The sequence below is a fragment of the Coffea eugenioides genome, chromosome 11 (genome assembly GCF_003713205.1).
Source record: "Coffea eugenioides isolate CCC68of chromosome 11, Ceug_1.0, whole genome shotgun sequence".
Classification (NCBI taxonomy): Eukaryota; Viridiplantae; Streptophyta; class Magnoliopsida; order Gentianales; family Rubiaceae; genus Coffea; species Coffea eugenioides.
Genome location: NC_040045.1, coordinates 27,087,048 through 27,112,485, shown reverse-complemented (window position 1 = coordinate 27,112,485; position 25,438 = coordinate 27,087,048). Strand labels below are relative to the sequence as shown.

Below are 25,438 nucleotides of genomic sequence, written 5' to 3'. Positions count from 1 at the left end.
TTGGTGGACGAATTTTACAAACCAACAAAAGCAAAACAGAAACAAAAAAGAAGAAAGAAGAAAAGAAGAAAAAGAAAAGTAATGGTAGTTGGTGATGCAATAGCCGACATTGATTCAATTTGGTGCTGATCAAAAAAAAAAAGACAAGACAGACTGACAAGTGACAAAAAATTGTCCTGTGAGGTGATTACTCAAAAGTGTACTATCTCAAGAAAAGGGAAAGAAATTTGCAAAATTTTGGCCGAAAGTAAAATAAAGGTTGTAAAACATGGTATTCTGGTTTCATGACCGGATGTGCATTCCGAAAAACTCCTTGCACGCTTTTATTATGTATTTTTATCAAATTATACATGTTTGATATGTATTTTATCAAATTATACAGGTTTGACCTAAAAGTTTCTGAAAGTGTTTAAAATGTTGAAAAGAATGTGAAAGTATCATAAACCTTTGGCTTTGTGAGACTCTCCATATGCATGAGCATTCGTGTGAAGGCAGCCAAAGACTAAAAATTCTACTTTTGACTCCGGGGAGTCTCTGTTTTTAAACTCGGACCGGACTAGCCGGTCCGATCGAACCGAAAATCGATCAATTGTCCGGTCTGAATTAACCTTAAGTTAAAAATTCAGTCAAATCAGGTCAAAAATCGACTTTGACAGAATTTGACCCGATTTGACTGGAAAAATAAGAATCGGGTCTCTTTTTTTTTTTTTTTACTTTTTTTGACAGGTCAAAATATTTTTAACGTTATATTTTGCCCCCAAGTTGTTAAAAATTATTAATATATCTCAAATATTTCAAACTTTATAAATATTGTCTTAAAGTTTGGTGTTATTTTTCAATTAAGTCCATAATTTTAATTCTAAACTTATTAATGCTCATTAAATAATATAAATTGTTACTTGATTGTTCTAATTTCTTTATATTTTCTTGTTAAATATATTTGAAACATGAAATATATATGAATATACCTTTATTAATATTAAAATGTTATTAGGTATTTTACATATAATATTTTAATTTTTAAATAATTTTTATTTATGACGTCATCCGATTGAACCCCGATCAAACCCGATTGAACCCTTTGACCACTGAGTTCGACTGAGTCGATACCCGGTCTGGTTCTGAAACATAGCGGGGAGTTTCATTGTACCTGATCAGGAAGTCTTGGTCGGTCACGTTAGGATAAGAATCCAAGACCTGTAATTTGGGGTCAATTTGAAAGTTTCTAAATTTTTTGTAGGGCCAAGTTTTACATTTTTCTTAAAGATTTTTTGAACCCTCCATTTCATATCCACTCGATCAGTTACCGTCCATTCGACTTGACATTAGAAAGATTTAAAAGTCATCCCCTAACCACATGAAAATCTTTTAGAATTTCGGGGACAAATAACATAAATTTTTAGACTTGGAATTCTTACTTTAAATTATTGAAAAATAGACCCTCTAAAATAATATTATAATAGCAAAAACCCAAATTTAAAATTTTTTCCATACTTTAAAAGTAGTGTGTATAATACTGGTGGTTGATTTTTCTCAAGAAACTTTACTCCCTTTTCAATATATTTTCTGAAAATTTGTATGTTTTGAAATTATAGATGGTTTTTTTTTTATGAAGCTCGGCTTAACTATAGGATCCTTTTCTGTAAGGGATAGAATAGATATATCAACCAAAAATTGATTATAAAAAACTATTTTCAGCTACAACGAGTTGCAAAACAAGTGCGTGTGCCTCAAACACATTAATTTTGATGATTTTCATTGATTTTTCAGTTTAATTCGAGCCATGAGATGTCGGATTATATGTTTGGAAACCACTGGTGGTTTTTCTGCATGTTCACTTAACCACAAGTGCCTTTTTTATTTTTTGTCCTTAGTTCAATATTAGTTCTTGATTTAATTGAGGTTTTCCCCTTGTAAAACTTTATCAATGATCGTAATAAATTTCCTTCTTTTGCTAAAAATAGTGGTTGTAATTACCCTATTTGACGAATTTTAACAGAAATCAATAGAATTTGCAAAATTTGGTAAGGAATTGGAGAAAAATGAAGCTTACGGTCAAATGATATCGGGCTTAGTACTTAGTAGTCAGTCCAGTACTGGATGAAGCTTCAGTGCCTGTCGACTCCTTTTGATGTAGACTCTGTGCTCAAAGTTCGTTGTTGTCCCACAGAATATACAGAAATTCTACGAGTAAAGAAATTAGAATGTAATCTGAAAGAAGATAATGGAAACTGAACAATACATGGACCAGAGAGCAAATGTGTGGCAAACCACTGCACTGAGCCCTTTTGATGGTGGGAATATATGAACTGACCTGGGAGAAAAAAGTTGTCCTTTGATGTGATTAATCTACAACACTCCGAAAGTAGAAATTGATTCTTATGTGACAGTAACTCTTATTCAAAATGCACCATCTATTATATTATTATGATAAGCTTCCCTCGATTAATTATTTAGGGAATGCAAGTGAAGATCAATCATGCTTATGCGGCAGCAATTTTTTTTCAATCTTTTAAATATAGATTTATCTATTACACTATCGGCATATAAAATTATAATTTAAATTGAAGTTGGAATTAGTTAACAAGCAAACGAAAAGTATATTTTCTTTTTTAATTCTTTCTTTAGATCCTATTTAGAAAGAATTTCTTGTTTTACACAAAGCCCGCCCGGCGCCCGTAATTCTACTGATTAGTTTTATATGTTCGTGCTCATTGTTTGTCAATATATTTGCTGCAAAGAGGTCTGCCAGCAGTAGGCCAATATGGATATATTGTCGGGACACAACCATCCCTTAGATCAGGATTGAGTGGTGGAAAAAGAATTTGCATGATGTCTCCAATTATTGAATTAGCTGAATTGTCAAATGCACACTGTGAATGACTTTTATGAGGCAGGAAAGAATTATTGGACATAGAAAGTGTGGTAAATGAGCATTCCTGACAAAGATTATTCAATGTGTAGTGCATTTCACCATTGAAAAGAAAAGCTGAAATGAAGCAAGCAACTTGATAGAAATGCGGACGGGTTTTTCAAACCAACAAAAGCAAAACAAAAACAAATGGTAGTAGGTGAGGAAGTTAATTGACAATTTTTTTTTTCAGAGGCGGTAACTATTGTATAACATAATCTATACTATATTAGGGAAAAAGGGTGGATCGAAAGAGGTTCAGGGATACTTCGGAGGGGACTGAATCATCATCGGATCAGACGGATACACTACATATTAATTTGAATTTTTTTAAAAATAAAATCACTTTTAATGTGATAATTGGTAGGAGTGCCCCGTTTGGATTGCGATTTTTCTCAGAAAAATTGTTACGTTTTCAGTGAACATATTTTTCTATCACATTTTTATCTCACATATATCAAATCGCTACAATAATTTTTTATAAAAAAATTCAAAAAACAAGGCTTAATGCTTTAATGCTTTAATGAACCTTTGCTTCCCACCCACCAAATCCACCAAACTTTAATGCTCTGGTGGTGCCGCCAGCCGGACGCGGGGCTGGAGCGGTTGTCAGAACAACCGCTCCGGAAGGTGTAACACTATTTGTACATGGTGTAACATCATCTGTACAAGGTGTAACAATAGAACAACAGCGAGTAAAATAAAATAACATTTTTGTGGGTCTCACACGGCGTGAAAATCGAGTTACAAAACGTGATCTAAGCCGTACAAATTTTTGAGACCTCATCCAGGCCGTGAACTGCCTGGGACGGTTGTCCTCGTCCGCCGCCAGCCCGAAGGCCTGTGGTTAACGAAGTTAATCGACATTGATTCCCTGGTGATCAAGAAAAGGACACGACAGACTGGCAAGGGACAAGAAATTGTCCTGTGAGGTGATTTCTCGAAAGTGACAGCGGGACCTATGGTACTATTTCAAGAAAAGGGCAAGAAAGTTGCATTATTTTTGGCCGAAAGTAAAATAAAGGTTGTACAACATGTTATTCTGACCAGTGATCTGGAAATGGAAGGCCTTTATAGTTTCAGAGCTCGAATCAATCTCCATATAAACACAAAATTATTCTCTTTCTAAAAATCGTATGGGCATGGGATCAAGAGTTTGAAAATTAAACTCATTTCATCAATTTCAATTCCACTTGATCCAAAACTTACACTAATAAGCGCGTTAACGTAACCATAGCATGACCTAAAGAGGGAAAGGGTGGGGGAGGAGATTCCTAGTAATAAGGCCCTATTTGTTCTACGAATTTAGCAAGGAAAAGGAAATGAAAGGAAAGAAAAGTAAATTCCTCTGGAAATGTTAAATCCCTCGTCTTGTCTGGTTATGAACGAATGTAGTCAGGAAAATGATCTCTACAAAAAAAAAAAAAAAATTCTGTTTGATTTGTGGATTTTGAAAACGAAATCCTTCGCTTTTCTTTTTTCCTTTTTATGAAAGTTAACTAATAAGAAGATGAATTTTGAAAAGGAAATCGAAACGAAAATCTCCTCTTTTTTTTTCTGAAAATTGAAAACTTAATAGACAATCAACTAAAATAAGTTGGCAAAATATTTTAATTTTGCTGCCAAACTTTCGAACTAAAATTGCTTAGATCACCTCATTCTCAACCTCAAACCTTCACTTGCAAACTTGAATGGAAACTGGAAACTAATTGTAGACTCTATAAAAGAATATTAATAATAATAACAAGCAATAATAATATTTTGCAAAGAGCATACGACACAAATTTAACAAAATGCCAAGAAATCGCAAAAATTGAAAGTTAAAAACGCAATGAAGGCGAATCAAAATGAAACTTACGGTAGCAGACAAAACAAGTTTGCTTCAAATGATTTCGGGCTCTCTATATCTTCTGCCTCTTTGGTGAATTGGTGGGCTCTGTATCCCTTCTGCTCCTTTGGTGAATTGTAGAGTGTATCTCTTCTTTCAGTCCAGAGGTTGATGATGAAGCTTCTCTATCTATTGTGCTACTTGGGTGAATTGGTGGTAATGAAGAATGGTGCAGTGAAATGAGAAACGGTGACGAGTGAAGTTGGAGAAAAGGTTTGGAAATAAGAAGATGTTTACCAAGTCATCAGAAAACAATATGAAACTGGAATGTAGTCTGCTGAAATGATGAGAACATAATATGCGTGAGTGATAACACAATGGACCAGCGACAAGAAATTGTCCTTTGATGTGAATAATCCAAAAGAGTATGGGACCTATAGCAATTATGTTTATTATTATTTGGTGCAAGAAAGAAAGTGGAAGTTTCTACCCGCTTTAGCAAGGGAAAATGCATTCAAATAATTCTAAATTAATGATTGCATAGCAATTAACTACAGTCCAAATCCCATTAACACGCTCCTTTCCGATCTTTGTAATATTGAAATAACATTTAATATGGCTTAAAATAGAATTAGAATTGGTTTTATTTCCTACCCTACTGTTTTTAGCTTCAAGTTTTGCATAGGGTGGAAAAATATTACTTTGCTATATATTAATTTGAGAAGTTTACTAAAGCATGGAGATGTAGCGAAACTTACTGAATTACTGACCAATTAATTAAGAAATACTTTTCATTCTTTTTTCTTAAAAGAAAAGCCACAATTTGAAGAATTAATATGTAATTTACACGGTTTGAAAGCCAGTTCAAAGGACAAAAGTGAACAGAGGAATTTTGGAGGCAATAACCTTGCGGAAAACGAGAGGGCGAATGCGGTCTCAAAGAGGACGGACTTTAGCCCGGAAACGACGAGGAAAGGCAATTGAAATGAAGAACGGTAGCCTCACAATAATTACTCCTATTCAAACTGGCAGCAGTTAGTTGTTGACAAAATAAAACAAGCTTTTAGGACTTTCGTTAATTTAAATTTAGCAATTGTTGTTATATTAAGTAATCCCGTATTTGAGTGGCTTCTCATCCTTTTAAGTTCATAGGGTTATAACTTATAAATAGGCTATTTTATGGTATTTTTCTATGAGATTTTTTTTAGCAAAAAAAATTTTACCTTTTTCACCACTCTCCACACCCTTTCCATCTCTTAGTGTCAAGTCCAATATTCAATGGGTAAAATACACTTTAGCCCCTGTGGTCTAGCAATTTTGCACATAATCTCCTATAGTTTCAAAAGTTATACGCAACCCCCTCATAATTTGGATTAAAGTGTCAAAATGATAAAAATGATCATTTGTAACGGAACCTATGAAAATATCGAAATCACCCTTGTTTATAAACTAAAATGGTTGAAGTGATCAAAATATATAAACATAATATACATGACACTCTAACCCCGTATGATTTTATATTTTACCATATAACTCCCTTATAGTTTAGTATTTTACCATATAACCCGCTTATAGTTTTCAAAATATATATATATAACTCCCTGTGGTTAATAAATAATTTTCAACTTTACAAAGGAGTATTTTTAACCATTTAGTTGATTCTGTTATGGAATACAAATTTCGTCATTTTGACACTTTAATCCAAATCATGAGGGGATTATGTATAACTATTAGAACATTCAGCCAACTTCTCGCCTTGAACCTTTATTTTTCCCCATAGTGGATGTTAACAAATACTCCTCTGTTTTTCCAACCTCCGGTGTGCATTTCCATTTTAGCAGTCCAGATGGGCTCTTAGTTTATAAAAAAATTTCAATAGTTTATGCTTTACACAAACCCATATTGATTTTCTTTCAATATTGCTAGTCAGTGAAAAAGGCAATTGAGGTGGGCAAAAAGTTAACTAGTTTTATGGGTGCAGATAATTACAGTTAGTGGTCCAACAATGAAATGTTTTCTTTTTAAAATTTAAAATGTACTTTGAAACTAGAAACTCACAAATCGTAGACGTCAATTACTCAATGAAACTAGAATGTAGTATTTTCAGATTATAAGAAGATAATGGAAGTAGAAGTGCCATGGCATCTTTTGAGGGTCCATTTAGGATTGTTGTAAATTATTGAGAAGTATTTTACCTAATAAAGCTTTTAATAAAAGCACTTGTTAAGTATTCAAGTACTTTTAAGTATATTGTTTAGATACATGATTCAATAAGTACTTATTATACTAGATAATGTGTAAATTTAAATTTTTTAAATGTATTTATCTCTTTATTTAGTTCATAATATAGGATAAAATAATTAAATTTAACATTTTATTTTTTAAAACATAAAATCTATTATAAAAGTATCAAATTTTAGCTTTTACTAAAAATGCTTTTAACATCAGAAATTTCACCCCTAATTTTATGGAATAATATTTACCAAACATTTCAAAATTGCTTTTAGCATCCAAAATGGCTTTTTTTTTTTTTTTGTAGCAAACTTTCGTGGACAAACAAAACACGAGAATATCAATCATGCTTTATAGGGAAGTCTATTGATGTGGGTCTTGCAAAAATTAATGGGAATCTTTTGACTGTGGACTATGAAGACTATTTTTATACTTTGCACTGTGGACAGCATTATTGAAAGAGACAGCATGAAGAAAAAGCAACAATAATTTCTTCGTTTTTCATTTGATCATTGACCACTGTGAAGTCTTGGCCTATCAGCTTAGGATAAGAATCCAAGACCTCCAATGGTTGATTAAAATGAAATTCGTGAAATATGTATTTCTCTTGTTAGAACTGGTTAGTTTAGTTTCACCATTGCCTCCTTTAAATTAAACTCTCTATTATCATCACTTTCAATACTATCTCGAGTTTGAATCTCCGTAGAAAACTCGATCGCTGTATAAATGATGTGGAACATCAACTTGCAATTGATCTTTGATTTCATCATTACATGTGATAGTGGACAAAACTTATACTTTTCAAACAATTTTTTGGCATGAACCCTTTTGTCAAAAAATTCAAACATGTTCACCCATTCCTTAATTGCAATTCTATTACTCAATTCATCCATAACATCAAGAAAATATCGCAAAATCACAAAATCATACTTTCCACCATCAAAAGTTTCAACTTCATCATGATCTTGTTCTGATTCATCCACACCAACAATCACATTAGTTTGAACAATGCCACAATTTGCGACTAACTTGTCAAGTCCACAATTAATCTCATCCAACTCCAACGTTTGATTTATCTTTTCAAACAAATTATCAGTTCCAATAAAGTTAATATTTTTTATCTCGCTATGATCTTCAATCACAGTTTCAATTTCACTGGTAAATTTGTTTTCTTTCTCAACCACTTACGAAATTTCCAAGTGTACCCACAATTTTTATAATTTAATCTTTCTCTGCCTCATTAAAAAATTCTTTTCCTTCTTTCTCATCATAAATTCCTTCTCTATTGTGAGTCCAAGCTTCTTTTGCCATTTTTGCATGTATGAATTTTTTAACTCTATACAACTAAACTTTCGTACTGAGATAATGGAATGCCTTACAATCCAATTGTCTATTTCTCTCAAACTCTTTAACTATATTGCTCGATAATTTTGCTCCTTCTGCAGGTTCTATGAACTCCATTTGGATAATATCCCAAACTCTAATAGCTTGAAAAAAATGTTCTTATCACCATACTCCAAATCTCAACTTCGTTTTTACCTCCAAAGATTAAAACTACATAATGTCGTAAATAATAGGGATTTAATCTCTGCTCAATTAGGACTAATTTTGTGTCCTAATTAATTTCATATACAAGCCCAGGATCAAAGTCTAGAATTTTAATACCACTTGTTGGCACAAAAGCACACATACAGTGGAAGCAATTTTAATACATATAAAAATATGATGGAAGAGAAGGAGAATAAACACATAACAGCAATTTAATAATTTTATTATCTCAAAGCTCAATAATAACAATATCAAGTCATAATTTTTTACTCACGATAATTTATAAAATCTTAATTTAGAGATTTTCTCTCAAACCCACAACTCACAACTCAACTCAACTCAACTTTTCAAGTAACAATGTACTAAATTAGTAGTATTTCTAGATTGCAGAAGTTTCTAAACAAAAATAAAATTGTAAATTGAAATGTATTTGGAAATTGATTTGAGACTTCCTAAATTAATATGGAAACTAAACAAACAGGAACCAAAACAAGAAACTAAAAGAATTAGAAAATAAACAAATAAAATAGCTTACTAAAATTCCATCATAATTGAAGAATTAATGTGCAATTTACACGATTTGAAAGCTAGTTCAAAAGACAAAGTGAGCCAAGGAATTTTGGAGGCAATAACCTTATGAAAAAGGAGGAGGCAAAAGTGGTCTCGAAGAGGACAATTTCAATCCCTCTAATATCCTGGAAACTACATAGAAAAACATTAAAAAAAAACAAAAAAGAAGCCGCATCCTGGAAACGGCGAGGAAAGAGAACGGTCTCAACTATTAACTCAATGAACCACAAACCAAAACCTTTTATCAGCACAAGGCTTCACAACAATTGTCATATTGAAACTGTTAGTATTTGTTGACAAATTGAAACAAGTTTTTAGGATTTTTGTTAATTTAAATTTAGCAGTTGGTGTTAAATTAGGTGATCGCTTATTTGAATAGCTTCTCATTCACTAAGTTTAGTGGGTTGTAAGTAGGCTATTTTTATCTTTTATGTATTTTTTGAGTTACATAGCGTATTATTCTCTTGATTTTTCATATTTGTAGTATCTAATTTTGTTCTTTAGATCTATTTGTTCATGTGTATGATTGATGTAATTTCTTTCATTAGTGCAGATTTAATGAATGATGGTGTTTTTATTAAAAAAAGGCTATTTTATCGTATTTTTCTATGAGATTTTTTAAAAATATTTTTGACATTCTCAACCATCTGCATTCTCTTCTCACAACCAAGTATCAGGTCTAAGATTCGAATCTTAAACTTGTTAGCGGAGAAAACTCCAATTGCCCTCACCTGGCCATCAGATCAACTGCGATGGGTAGAGTTTATAGAACTTATTGGTCACAATTTATGTGACATTCTTCATTATTTTAGATGTTAAAAATATTGTGATTCAATTTCTTTATTCCCTCCCACATAATTAGTATGTGATTATGTAATTTCTTTAATTCTGTGGTCATGTGAAATATTAATATTAAAATTCTAAAATTTGAGATCTATAGTATATCTTTTTCTTTCTGGTAACTCTTGTTTTGTTTTTTTGTGGCTTCTTTCTGGTGACTCAGACACTACATAGTCAAGCTTCGGTATGGCAGAAAAGATTAAACTTAGAAATGCTAAAATGAATCAGGGAAAAATTGCCATTTTTATTGTTAATAGAGGAATTTATAGACCTTGTGATGAGGAAATAAATTACAGTCGTAACTTGCCACCCAAAGTCAAATGACACTTTAACTCTCAACAAAAATTGCAATTCGTGGAGAAAGCAATAATCATAAAAAAGAAAAAACATATTGCAGATATAAAAAAAAATGGAATAGGAAAAGTTGGGGCAGTTTATTCTAGAGGAAATTATACTAACAGCCAAAAGTTGTCGTGATCAGAGTCCTAGATGAACATGACAACAATAATTCTTTAATGCAACTAGTGGAGTGACGATGCCATTTATGATTGAGATGTACGCCAAACTTGGATTCCAAATTCCAAATTATCAGACTAGTTTAGTTTTTCTAGCCAAAAAGATAAATGAGGTTGGCTATTTTGTTAAATGAACCTGCGATAGGATGCGAAGAGTTGGTTGGTTGATAAGGTGAAAAAAATTATTAATAAAAATTTTGAATTCAAAACCTCCAATCTACTAAAAAGAGAAAAAAATGCAGTAAACAAAATGACGAATGCTCGTTTCATGTGGTTTGATTTCAATGGAAATTACAGTGTACAATGACATAGACTTCATAGAACATTCACAAAGGAGAAACGAACAAAGGTTGAAAATAGGAAAAGTTTACGTAGTGGAAAATTCGTTGGTGCCATTCATAATTGAAATATAGTCCAATTAGGGTTCTCAATTATCTAATAATCAAATGCAAGTTGTGTTAATGTTGGTGTGGCACCTCAGCAATTTCTTTGCAATTTCGGCTTTGTTTGGATATCAAAGATTTGATGAAGGAAATTACAAGTAAAATATGGGGAAGATACTCCGCATATTAGAAGACACAATTGATTGAAAATTACGACTGCTAAATGGTAACTTTAATTGGATGTATAAGTATTTTTCTACATGGTTTCGAAGAAATTCATTTGCTAATCTATGCACCTAATACACACATATATTATATATTGTATTCAAAAGGATCCCCGCAATATATTGTACACACACATACACATATTATACAATATATATATATATATATATATATATATATATATATAGTCATTCGAGAGGATCCCACAATATGTACTCAAAAGGATTTCTCTACTACATTTACTCAAATCATTCTCTGTCGACTTCAATGGAATCAAATTAAAGACATAACTTGGCCAAAAAAAAAGGCCAAAAAACAAAATACATATGTAATCTATTTTGTCTTCAAAACTTGGAACAGATAAGGAACATATTACCTTGCAAAACAACTAATAACACGATGTTTAACATTTGAATTTAAGACTTCTAATTTGCCACCCATAAGCTGTGACAAAAATCCAAAACAATCATCGTTCCATTCCTTTTTTCAGTATTCAGTTCTCAACAACACCTCCGGAAAAATCTTTATTCGTGGATTGATCCAAATCTAATATTCTCCCATCTTCTAAAATTGTAGGTTATTTGTATGTTTAACGAAGGTAAGGAATTTATTTATGTATCACCTTAAGCCTCTATAAGTATTTGCTTTAAGGAAAACAATTTTTGGGATGATTATCAACAGCAACTTAAATATGCAATTCCTGATTTCTATGAAGCGTCATATTGCAGATGACTTGATAGAAATATTCAGTCACCAATGTAACGATCTTTGCCAAGTGCGAAGTACCATGCTTCACGAGGTTGCACAATTGCCATCCACCCCTGCAAAATTAATGAATAGGCTCTAAATTTTTTCTTACACTTGTCTCTCCTTAAATTTTGGAAAATATTCTTCTTTCATGACTAGAGGTACCTCGGCTGTGCAACGCACAGCCAGGGCCCTCTAGAACATTAGTTAAATACATAGTAACAAATGTTTTAGTACATAATGAATAGAAATATAGGAAAAAAATTAAGTATAAAAATAATTAAAATTTGCTGTGAAAAGAAATTTCATATATAAAGTTAACCCCAATTTATTGTGATTTGGAAAAAGAATTTTTAACCAATATTATGTGTACGTAATGATATCAAAAAAGAAAAAAAAGCAAATCTATTATGAGTGCATTATCGGTTTAATAGCAGCATAGTTTTAGTTGTAATTAAATAAAGAGTAGTCATAATGTTTCTAACATTTTAATAATTAGAAAAAATATAGAACGCCACAAAACCTGTCACTATCTTCAACATCAATAAAAAAAAAATAAAAACTTGCATATTTTTCTTTCTTTTTTGAGAGAAAGAGCGAGTTAATCTATCCATTTAAATCATGTATAATAGCATTACAAATAGATGAAAATATTATCTAACCAAATAGTTATAGAATACGTATAGCAAGTTTAAATAAAAACATGAATTGCCATATTTGTAAATCTACATATGCAAATTCAAATCCAACAATTTGTTTGATTGCAAATATGTCTTCTTAATCAAAATAGAATTTTCTAATAATATTTTGTAGAGTGACACTCTAAGCTAAAAGCCTCAATACTAACTTCCCACCAAATGCATTCCTTTGAAAACTGCAATTGTTTTAGCTAGTCAAATCGACAAAATATTATTAACTTCTTTAGCCAAATAGTAATGATATGTCCAGTTCTATGCCTAACAATCATCTCAAACTCTAATTACATTATCTATCATTATGGGCAATAGAAAGGGATAAGAGTACAAAGTCATATAGAACCAGTTTAAGTAAAAGATTCTGAAATCTAATTTTGCAATTCTTTTATTTCCAAGCTATCATTTGCTAAAATTAAAACCATGAAAATAAACTACCTATTATGGATACAAGCTAGTCATTCAAAATGTTGAATGAAGAGATATAAAATATTATCTTCACATTCTAAATTGCTAGCCCCAACAATTATTTTACCCGTCATCCATCTTATCCAGTTTATAAGCACTTTTCACAATTAATAAACTTTATATAAATTAAAATATAATTACCTATCCATAAATTAAGAGATTTTGGTTAATTTTTAATTTAATAGGCATCATTTTTTTCTTCCTGATCATCATTTACCTTGGATTTTCATTTATTAGATTTTTTTCTCCTCTACTGTAGTACTATCACCCTATTATCAAATAACAATTTTAATAAATAAAAAATTAGAATTAGAATGAATCTGCATAATGGTGTTATTTATTTGGGAAAATCGTTCAAAACATCCCTTACATTTTACAAAATGACTTTTTGCGTCCGTCACTTTTAAAAGTATATTTTTACATCCCTTACAAATTCACATTGGTTAAATGTGGTCCTTATCTAAGTTTCTGACTAGTTTTTAATCGAAATCCACCATGTGCCTTGCTTGTAATCATTTTTTAAGGGTAAAATTGTCAAATCAAAGTTTCCATAGTCCCTCAAATTTCACAAAATGAATTACTTCATCCCTCATATTTTAAAAAATAAATTTTTTCATCCCTCATTGATCATGTGTACGAATAACTTTTTTTAAAATTAATATATATCTATTTGATTTCACCTGCACAATATGAATAGTATTCTCTATTTAATTTCACTTGAACATTTCACCTGAACTGTTCAAGTGAAATTAAAATAGATATATACAGGGGTTTAAAAAAAATTGTTAGTTTTTTACTCATGTTCATTCCTTTTACTCAAAATTGAAAACAAAGAAGATATTTAATTCTAAACATTATCAAACATTTATATCGAATTAAATTTGGACAGAAAAAATAAACAAAGGAAAAGTATGACCAAATGAAGTAAGTGATTGACACTTTTAAATTTTAAGATAATCATAAGGTAAGAAATTCAACTATTAGTCTTAAAGGTAGCGAGTAAAAATTTTAGATTTAAATTGCAATTTGTTAGCATGACTATAAAATTTGAATTAACATTGATTAATTAGATGGTCTTATTATGCAACTTAATAAATGAATTATTACCAAAATCGAAAAGGTTGCAAATATTAAATAAATTTACATGGTGAAATCAAATATAAATATATGGGTTTAAAAAAAATTATTAGATTTAAACTCATGTATATATCTATTGAATAACATATGCACAACTACAATTAGTCTGTTTAAGTAAAATAAAATAGAGATATATTACAAACTATTCATATTGTTCAGGTGAAATCAAATAGATATATACATAAATTTAAAAAAAAATTATTTGTGTACATGGTCAATGATAGATGAAAAAATTCATTTTGCGAAATGTGAGGGATGAAAAATTTATTTTGTGAAATGTAAGGGATTATAGATGGATTGTGTAAATTTTGATTTAACAATTTTACCCCTAAAAAATAATCATATGCAAGACACGTGATGAATTCCGACCAAAAATTAGTCGGAAACCTAGGTAGGGACCAAATTTGACTAATATGAATTTGTAAGGGATGTAAAATTACACTTTTAAAAGTGAGGGACGAAAAAAGTCATTTTACAAAATGTGAGGGACGTTTTGAACAATTTTCCCTATTTATTTTATTTTATGAGGGAAAAGTAGTTACAATTCTTTCATTGTTAGCCTAAAAATTCTTCATGTAATCATCACCCGTCTTGTTGTCAACCTTTTCCAAAAATAAAAAGATCAAAAAGTAGTTTCAGAATAAATAAAATATAAAAAACTAAAAAAAAGGTTTCTTTAGATTTGGGGAAAAATATTCACAACATCACATACCTATTTTGGGCAGAAAAGAAAGTCAGATGAAGAAGAAATAGGTGAGAAAAGCAATAAGCAAAGGTTGCTGATCAAGACACAAAAAATGACAAAAAAAATATCAAATAGTATATACCAAAAAGAGACATTAAAAGTAGAAGATCATGAATCATAATTATTGGACTATGGAAGAAAGGAAATATCAAACTCATTCTTGATCTTCGATAATGAAATCATTCATTTAGTTAATTATGGACAAAAATGAAAGAAAATGCATTAACTAATCCAATAGAGAAAAAATAGAATAAATGATTAATTAGGATCATAGGGGAAAAAAATGGAGTGCAAAGTGGAAACTAAATAACAAACCTGCAATGTACATGAGGATTTGTTTAATTATCTTTAATAAAAAATGAGAGAGAAAATAAAGTGAACAAAAGAAAAAACAAAGCAAAATGAAGAAAAGAAAAGAAATGGGCCATGTATCAAAATGAGAGGAATCCACTTGACAATCATTGGAGTTGCTATAGTAACTCCACTTTCTTCTTATATACTAATAGGTAGATATTGTACCTAAATCTTGAAAAACTTCTGATGGTCCATTCAATGTCTCCCTAAACAACTAATTGGTCAATCCTGGCGGCCACATGGAGGGATATGAGTATCCTCGAGTTGAATTAGCTGCAATGAATATTGAACTAGTTAGATGTTGACCTTTTTCAATTGAATAATTTCTGAAGGACTACCTGATATTGTATAATAAGTTGTAAGACTGTTTAGAATTATGTTTTCCTTTAGTTTCATCCATTTACGTCAGGAAAAGATTGTGCGTGTTCAAGGGTTATGAACTCTTCCCTTTACTTTCCTCTTTCCTTTTTAAGAATTAAAAAGTTCTCGCAAAAGCTTGCCATTCAAACGCACTTAAACTGATAGCTATCCATAGCCTATCAAGGAACAATTGATTTTTTTTTTTCTCTCTGAATTTCTTTGGTAGGGATGAGAGATAAACAAACACTAAATTTCTTATAAAATGAGAATGTAAATGACAAAAATTGCCCCCGAACTACCCCTTGTAATGCTATAACTTCAGTTGTAAATTACCCCACTTCATTCACAAAATACACAAATTGCCACTTAAAAATTATGAAAAGACTGTAATGCCCTTATTTTTATTTTTTTGACAGTTTTACCTTCTGACACCAAAAAACTAAATTTGTATACCAAATTTAGCCTTGCGGTTCTAAAATTATGTAATTTTTTTTTAAATTTTACAGAGAATTGTTTCGTTTATAAGGGTAATATCTCATGAATAATTAAGCTAGATACCTAATACAACTTACTGTTTTTCTTCTTATTCAAAATATAGCTTATAGTTCTAATCTTAGCCAAATTTGTCTCGTGCTTCCTCATACTTGTAACTCACAAAAAATCATGGAAATTCAATTGATAGAAATAAAACTCAATATTTTAACTGGAGAATATATCTTTTAGTTTTTCCTTATTTTTCCCTTTATTGTTTCCTTTTCTTCTCCTAAAAAAATATAAGCTATTTTTCGACATCAAACATAATCGTTCATTAGATTTTACTCTTATATAAATATAGCAATTCTCTGTAAAAAAAGAAAAGAAAAGAAAAGAAAAGAGAGAACATTATTTTGGAGCTAACAGGTTAAATGTGGCATACAAATTTAGTTTTTTAGTGCCAGAAGGTTAAAACTGTCAAAGAAATAAATGTGATAAATTTTAAGATGATATCAAATGGTAAAGTACTAAAAGTATCCCGGTTTTGTATAAACAGGGGAAGCAAGGTGTAAACCGTAAGATTGGGTATAATAGTTAAACGTCTATTTAGTATTAGTTTGTCAATTTGTTGTGTTCTTTTCTTTAATTCTATTTTATCTTTATTTGGTCTTCATTTATTCTTTGGTTTAGAAACATTATACTGCTAAGTTATACATTTGCCATACATGATTCCATTGTCTTTCAAACCAAGAAAAAATTAAATCAAGACTCATGCAGTCATACTTTCCCATCGTCTCCATTTCTGCTGTAATACAACTGACCTGTACTAGTACTATGAAGGGAGGAAATTTTCTACATAGGATTACACGATTCTGAAATTCCTTCTGTACAATTATCAGGCTTGGAAAGCCACAGACTCTAGAGTTCACTTGGTGGAATATTAAAAGAACAACATTATTAATAAGGTAAATTACTTTGTATCCTCGTGTAATTTGGAACATTAGCATATAACATCCTATAGTTTAAAATTTTATACATAATCCTTTTATAGTTTGAATTAAAGTGTCACAATTAGTTTTTTCATTAAACTAATGGTAAATATTAAAAATTTAAAATCAAACTAATAAATTGATAGATACAAAACAAAAACACAGTTAAATATTTGGTTTAGAAATCTATAATGATATTTGCAAAAGATTAAAGATTTGGTATTTTCTATTTATTATTTATTTATTTTTGTTTCCCCTTGTTCTATTTTGTATTTGAAAAAAATTAAGGTTTATTAATATTTAATTCCGAATTGTGTGCAAAATACAAGCACCACTTCCACCAGTGAAGATGGAGATAAAAATTAAATTAAAGTTGCACATGAGTTATACTACTAGAGAGACTACAATGGCAATTGAAACTCACAATGACATTAGAAATGGTTTAAGAGAGATAATGTTGACAAAAAAAAAAAATTTAACCAAGTCAATTTTAGTTGTTTTAGAATTAGATTTAATATTCGGTAACTATATTAGAATTGGTATCAAAATTAGTGTAGGAAATAGAGTTGAATTGTTATTAAGTATTAGTATTGAAATAGGTTTTATAGTTTTTATGTGTTTGTTTAAGGGCTTGATGTCTGACTATTCTTGTTAAGAAAAGTTGGTCCGTCGACTAACTAATTGTCGTGCCCCTCCCATATCTTTCTTGTTCCTTCCCCGCGATTCCATTCCTATTTGGCTTATATTCAATTTGTCAAATAGTTTGTTGTGATTATTCAAAGGCTTCGGTTGAACCTTTTGTGATTGATCAATTATGTTTTATTCTTATACCTTTCCTTCATTGAGTGATACAAATCAAAGTTCTAGGCTTCACGAGCAAAGACAAACCACAAATCCATTATCTAGATAGTTAGTCAACACTCAACATTTTGTTGAAGGCCAAAGTTATATCTTTTGCATTAAATAAAAAGATACCAAAATTTAATAAGTTCAATTATTTCGTTTTACACTCTTGTACCAAGGATCATAAAACTACAGCCTACTTAAGTCTGTTAAAAAAAAAAAAACTCCTACTTTAATTCTATAAAATTTGGACCTGTTAATGGAAAAGAATTAACTCAAAAATTTTGAGAAAATGATCAATTTCATCCCTAAACTTTTATTCCTGACTAATTTAATACATGAACTTAATTTTTGGATCCAATTAAGACCTTCTCTAATGGCTCCACCATCTAAAAGAAATTTGGCTTGTAATTTAACAATTAAGCAAGGGCATTTTGGAAACATTGAATTATCTCCTCCCTCCACTACCAACCTAAATCACCAGCCGCACACCTCCTCTTATCCTTCTCCTTCCACCTCTCTCTCCCCACCCTCTTTCCCCCACCTTTGAGTTTACATTGTAATTGAGAAAGTTGAAGAGGGAAATCTGCAAATGCTTTCTGGCCCAAGTAAAAATAGCATGAATATGCAAATTTTATCACATTTGCTACCATTATGGCTTGGCTGATGGAGAAAAGAAGATCCCAGCCATTTGCGCAGTCGTTGCTGGAGCATTCGTTAGCTACAATTGGTGCACTGTCATAATCATCACTCCGGCCTTTTGTTGATGTCCTCCACTTTCATACTAATAGTTTCACAATTTCTAAAAATCATCTTTGTTTTTCTACATATTTAGCTCACACAATAGGAAAGCTTTGTCTAGCTCACTAACAAATTCTTACAAAATTCATGCTGCTTCGTCCTAGAATACTTCAAAATTTTCATGACGGAGTTTAGTGACTTACAGAAGTTACAAATACAAGAACTTTTATATTCGAACAAATGAAATTTGAGGACCCCTAATCCTGCAGCTCTTGGCTTCTCCTGGTTCATTTGAACTCCGCAAGTGATGCGAGGTGGATCTCGTATGGGTTGTCCATTGCAGCTAAAGTGGGCCAAATTTTAATGTCAAGTTGTTAATAGTATGCTACTGGATATTTTAGTTAAATTAGTAGCAATAAAGTCAGTCCAAGGTCTCATGTTGAGTTGGATCCGAATTACATGGTTAGACCATAATTAGCGAGTCGGATTGTTTAATTTGGTAGGGTTTATTAAGTCCATAATAGAGTAGTTAATTGGGTCAAGTCTTAGTCCAGCCTATCTTAAGTATTCGTAGAGTTATTTATAGTTGTATTTTCTTTCATTCAGGAGGAGATAGATTCGAGAAATTTTCAGCAAACTTGCTATTTGAGGTTGCCCTCTTCTATAGCTTGCAAAAGCTAAACTTGAGAATCTTAGTGCTGTCCTAAAGTGATCGAAGACTTATCGATTGAGAAACGCACTCAATCGTGGCGTTTTTCTACTGTTGGTTCAATACTAAAGCGGTTTCTCGTGTCATTCTCAACTCCATCTTTCCAACGTGTTGCCAATCAATCTTCTAGATCCTGGTCTCGTTTAGAGTTCGTATCAATTGGTATCAGAGCTAGTTGAAGAGGTATCACATATATCTCTTGTTTTCATTTTGTTTATGTCAAAATTAGGGTCATGTTTCCTTGTTCTTGTTAGCCATCGTTAGGGTTTTATTCCTTCTATGTTAGTCGCTTCTTTGTGTCAAGAATCTGGTGTTGTTTGTGTTTTCTTAAAAAAAAAAAAAAGAAAAAGAAATACTGTTTACAAGGGGATACTATAGTGCCACTGTTCATCACTACTGTAGTACAACTGTTCATCCCGAAATCACTGTTCACTCATAAACTTGTTTTGTTTTAGTTGTCAATCTTTCTCTTGTTCATTGTTTCATTTGTGTTTTGAGTCCAAAGAAAGAAAAAAAGACTGGTCGTGCATCCGAAGTGTCTTTAGTGTTTCTTGGAGTTTTGTTGTCGCATTTTTGAATTGTGTAGGCTGTCCGAATCTGATTTGCATTGTTTCTTGAATTCTTGAATCAAGTTCTTGGATTTCTTGATTGATAAAACAGCAATAATAAAGTTCTTGGAGCCATAAACTGGTTCATAAAAAGTTCTTGAAAGAAAACCTGGAAATTCATAGCTATCCATGTAATTCTTGAAGAAACTCTTGAACATTCTTGACTGTGCTTGGAATTCTTGATTAAAATAAAATTTTTTTGGAAAATCTAGAATATCTTGCTGGGTTTCTTGGGTTCTTGAATGAAAATTCATCAAAGAAAGTCAAACCTTAATTGGGTTACTTGACGGCACCCTAGTCGCCAAAATTTTCCTTGTATCGTCGCTAGTTTCTTGTTGCTGTTTAAAATAAAAAAATTTACATCAATGAAATTCAGTTGAAAACATCCTAAAAATTTCCAGATTTTGGTTGCCAATTATAGTGGAGTACACAGCTGCATAAAAGAAAAGGAATCCAGCAGCTCATTGTTTCCTAATTCGAATTGGATTCCTTATCATTTGTTTCCAAAGTGGCTACCTTGCCCAAAACTCTTTGGGAAATCAATCAACTGGGCAAACCAACTCCTTGTCTAGGTGGGAAACGAAATATTTCTAGCCTTAATTTCCAAATTCCAGCCCAAGTTATTAAATTCTAGCCGTGCAACATAAATTCTTGTTAGGTAGGATTGCATCTCCTTGTTCTTGTTTCCAATCTTTTTCCAGTTTTATTTTCTGTTTGAGTCATTAATTCCAGTAAACTCTGGGTTTTTTTTTGTTGTTGTGTTTTTCAGTGTATTTAGGCTCTATTTATGTGCGAAATTCCGTTTTCAAATCATTCAAGTGTTATGTGTTAAAACAGCCCCTTAGTTTACCTAGCTTCCAAACTGTTTTAGCCCCAATTCTTGTCAGTCAAATCCCATTCTTTTCCATATTTTTCCAAAATATATTGTAGTGTTTTTCTATTAGTTTTGAGTCCTTTAAGTTGAGCTCTTGGGGTCTTAAATTTCTGGTTATGTGATAGGGTGCAATTAGTTGGTATAAGTGTTCATAATTTTCCTTTTATTTTTGCCAAATATTATCTTATTTGATAGATTCTACTCATATTTAGTATTTTGTACTTATTTTAGGAGCGGGAATGAAAAGTGCTTAAATGAAGATTTTCTAGTGAAAAATATCTAATGGTTGCACGTGGGCACGCCTAAACTCACTGCTCAAAACCAGAAAGTCGGGATTGAAATTTGACAGTCTCCCAATCCGAATCAACTTCCTAATTTGTTAGTTGCCACGACTTTCCTTATTCCGTGGCGTCATTCTCAAGAAAAAGGAAAGGTTGAGGAAATTGATTTGTAATATGAACCTTTTTAGGAAGTTGATTGGTATGAGGAGGCCAATCCATTTAGAAGTCAAAAAGAGGGGAAATTCGGCAGACATCAAATGATCATCTTTTTGCTAGAGACGAGGGATAGCATAGTACTCTTGTCTTTACTTTTCCTTTTGGCCTTTGAAAGTTTCAAACAGATTTTTGCATGGCTTGTTCTCTATTAATGAAGAACTAATTTCATCATTCTAGTCAAGGGGACAACTGAAGATTTGGTTCAACAATAACTGTGAGATTTAAATTATTTTAATTTCTTCCTTCATTCATTGGTATTTGTATGTTTTCTGCCTTTAGTGGTTATGACTATTGTGTATGATTGAATAGTTGCGCAATATTTAATTATTCACGTAGTCTATTTGTTAATTGAGGGTAGTTGAATCTGTAATTGTTTAATTACTCTCATCCCGATAACAACTGACATTAGGGGTGTGCAAAGTCGAAAAATTCCGATTTCGAAATCGATTTCGATTTGAATTCGGAAGTTCGAATTCGGAAGTTCGGTAATTCGGTAGTGAATTCGGTATTTCCGATTTCGAATATGTCGAATTCGGGTCGAATTCGAAACTATAATTTTTGAAAACGGAATTACCGAATTCGAATTGGTAATTCGAATTCGGAATTCGGAATTGAAAATTCGATATCGAATTCGAAGAATAATATTTATATATAATATAATAATTTTTAACAATACATATATAATATATATTATAATATTATATAACATAAAATAAGTTAATAATTGAAATTAAAATTGAAAGCCAAAAACCCTAATCTTTTCAGTTTTCACTTACTCACCAGTCACCTTAGCTCTTCCGCCGCCCTCTTCGGCTCTTCCTCATCGCCTCTCCGTCACCTTCGTCACCTTCCTCATCGCCTCAGCCTCTTCATCACCTTCCTCTTCGTCACTGGCAAAGATTTGGCTTCTCGAGGTAGAGAGTTTGCTCAAGGGACTACTATATAATACTATCCCTGTCATCAAGGTCTCCAGCAAGGATCAGATCCATGCCCTCAACGAGGAGCTAAATAACTTCGAAAAAATTTTCAGAAGGTCTACCGAGTACTAGAAGCAAATCATAGCAATTTGGCAAAGAAGTGGTCAGGGAGTTAGCATCGCTCGCATCATCCTTTGGTGTCAAAGAAATCACAAGCTAGGGGGTAAGAAAATTACTCTGTGTGTTGCTTTAGATGTCGTCCCTTCAAAGAAAACCACTGGAATTTGGACTGGTTTGGACTGTAATTGCTGGAATTGTTTGGACTGGTTTGGACTGTAATTGTTTGGACTGGAATTTACATAGTGATTCTGATTTGGACTGTAATTGTTTTTTATTATTTCCTGGAATTGTTTTGTATTTCCTGCATTTACTTTGAACAGGTTTCTGTTTTTGATTTGTTATCCCGACTGTTTTTGAACAGGTTTCTGCATGTATCCCGACTGTTTTTGAACAGGTTTCTTGAAAGAAATGAGAGGGCCAAAAAAAAAAAAAAAAAAGAATTCGGTGAATTCGGAATTCACCGAATTCCGAATTCAATTCGGTAGCGAATTCGAATTCGGAAGTTGCCATTTCGAAATCGAATTCGGTCGGTGAAATTGAAGCCAAATTTCCGAAAAATTCCGAATTCAACTTCCGAATTACCGAATTCGAATTCGATGCACACCCCTAACTGACATAATTGGATTTGTGTCGGAAAAACGTATAATCTAATTTAAATAAATCCTTATAGCGTGTTTATTGATTAGAGTAGGGTTTCTCTAGTTTCTAATGCAATTAGGGAATCAAATCCTATGGTCGTCCCTAGGGTTATTCCTATATTAGGAAAATAGTCAATGATCGTACATTGACTATCGAAACAGTAAGGAGAAACTGACTGTCAGATCCTATCCGCAGTTAAAAACCTACTTATTAATGAATGTTGGGATTATAATTGCATCAATGATCAGTTACTTGAACCATCTCTGAAGTGTAACCTTGGCTAGAGTTTTCTCAATTATTTCTCTCTATTAATTATTTTTCGCAGTTGATTAATTTAGCTAACAATTCATTAGCGTTTAATTCTCAAACCCCCCGTTTCACCTTGACTTGAAAAGGAACGAACTTTTCCCCGGTCCCTGAGGATACGACCCTACTTGCCCTATATACAAATTAAAGATTTCTCGTGAATAAATTCTGATATATCGGATTTATCAAACTCTTTGGAACCAGGATGAATCTAGTAACCTATTGCACATCTAGAGTCCATGCTCCAGTACTAGAATTGACAAGAAACTGCTTTTGTTGGTACTTAGGATTATTATTATTATATAGGCATCGACACCTGTCAATTTTTGTCTCCGTTGTCGGGGATTGGTGCCTGATTTTTTTTCCTTCACTTTTGAGTTAATTTCATTTCATTTCATTTTTATTTTTATGGTGTATGCCTCGTTCTTCCTGCACAGATGAATTAATATAAGACCTTGAAGTTAAAAAGACAACACGTAGGCAAAGACAAGAGACCAAGAAACGCAAAGAAGGACAGTCATCTATTGCAAACGATTCAGAACAAGAAGAGTATATGATGGCAAATAACAGGACACTAAGGGAGTTGGTTGCTCCCGACTTAACTCAGCAACCACTTTGCATTACCTTCCTTAATCTGAATGAAAATACCTTTTTTGAGTTAAAATCTGGATTAATTCACCTCTTACCTTCTTTTTATGGTCTTTCAGGTGAAGAGCTCCATAAGTATCTACAAGAATTTGAAGTAGTGTGCTCAAATACGAAACCTCCCGGGGTAACTGAAGAGCAGATTAAACTAACAGCATTTCTTTTTTCTCTCATGGAATCAGCCAAGGATTGGTTTTACTACCTGCCGGCAGGTAGTATTACCACCTGGGTGCAACTGAAGAAGAAATTTTTGAAGAAGTACTTTCCTGCCTCCCGAGTTGCTAGTTTGAGAAAAGAGATATGTGGCATCAAGCAACAACCAAGAGAGACCTTATATGCGTACTGGGAGCTGTTCAACAAATTATGCACCAGATGCCCCCAGCATCAGATAAGTGACTAGTTGTTAATTCAATATTTTTACGAAAGTCTTATTTTGTCTGACAGGAACATCATTGATGCCGCAAATGGTGGAACACTGGTGAATAAAACCCCTGGAGAAGCATGGGAGTTGATTGAGGAAATGGAGCACAGCTCACAACAATTTGGCCCCAGAGATAATGTCCCCACTCGTCAAGTGGATGAAGTGGAAAGTTCATCTATTCAGTAGCAGTTGTCGGAGCTAACTTCAATTGTTTGACAATTGGCTGTAGGAAATATATAACAAGTTAGGGTTTGTGGGATCTGTTCCAACACAGGACATACTACTGATATGTGCCTAACGCTTTAAGATGAGAGTCCTAAACAAATCAACATGGCTGGCAACGTGCCCGCGCCAAGGAGGCAATATGATCCATACTCCAACACTTACAACCCAGGTTGGAAGGATCATCCGAACTTCAACTACGGAGGGAACCGCCAGCAAAATTTTGGTCAGAATAGGCTGCCAGGGTTCCAGCCTCAAAATCAGCCAAAGGTCTATCCCTCATCCTCTAATAGAGAAAGCTCCTTGGAAGATTTGGTCAAGAACTTGGCCACAATTACCACCCAATTTCAGCAAAGCACTGCTCAATTTCAACAAGAGACAAGGTCTGGCATGAAGAATTTGAAAAATCAGGTAAACCACATGGCAATTGCAATCAATCGTCTAGAGTCTCACGTTTTTTAGAAGTTGCCATCTCAACCCAAAGCAAACCCAAAGAACGTGAGTGCCATGACCATGAGAAGTGGTAAAGAAGTTGAGGGCCCCGACTAGTAGTCCTTAAAGATAAGAGTGAAAAGCAAATAAAAAAGGAACTTGAGGAAAAAGGAGGGGGAAATTCAGATGCCAAGGTAATCTCTGACTCTCTCATGAAGCATAAGTCTAACACTCCACCTTTTACTAGCAGGTTGAAGAAGCCAAGGAAACCAGAGAAGGAGAAAGAGATTCTGGAGATATTCAGAAAAGTGGAGATAAACATTCCTCTATTGGACGCAATCAAACAAGTACCAAGATATGCAAGATTTCTAAAAGATTTGTGCACCAATAAGAGGAGACTAAGGGGTGATGGGAGAGAACGTATTAGTTGTACTCCAAAGGAAGTT

General features: G+C 32.4%; 1 non-coding gene across 1 annotated transcript; it reads right to left on the bottom strand.

Moving 5' to 3' along the window:
• Positions 1 to 24,200: 24,200 nt before the first annotated feature.
• Positions 24,201 to 24,307, bottom strand: LOC113754585. The gene has a single exon (XR_003465267.1). It is a non-coding gene; the product is annotated as a small nucleolar RNA R71 (small nucleolar RNA).
• Between the last annotated feature and the right edge of the window lie 1,131 nt (positions 24,308 to 25,438).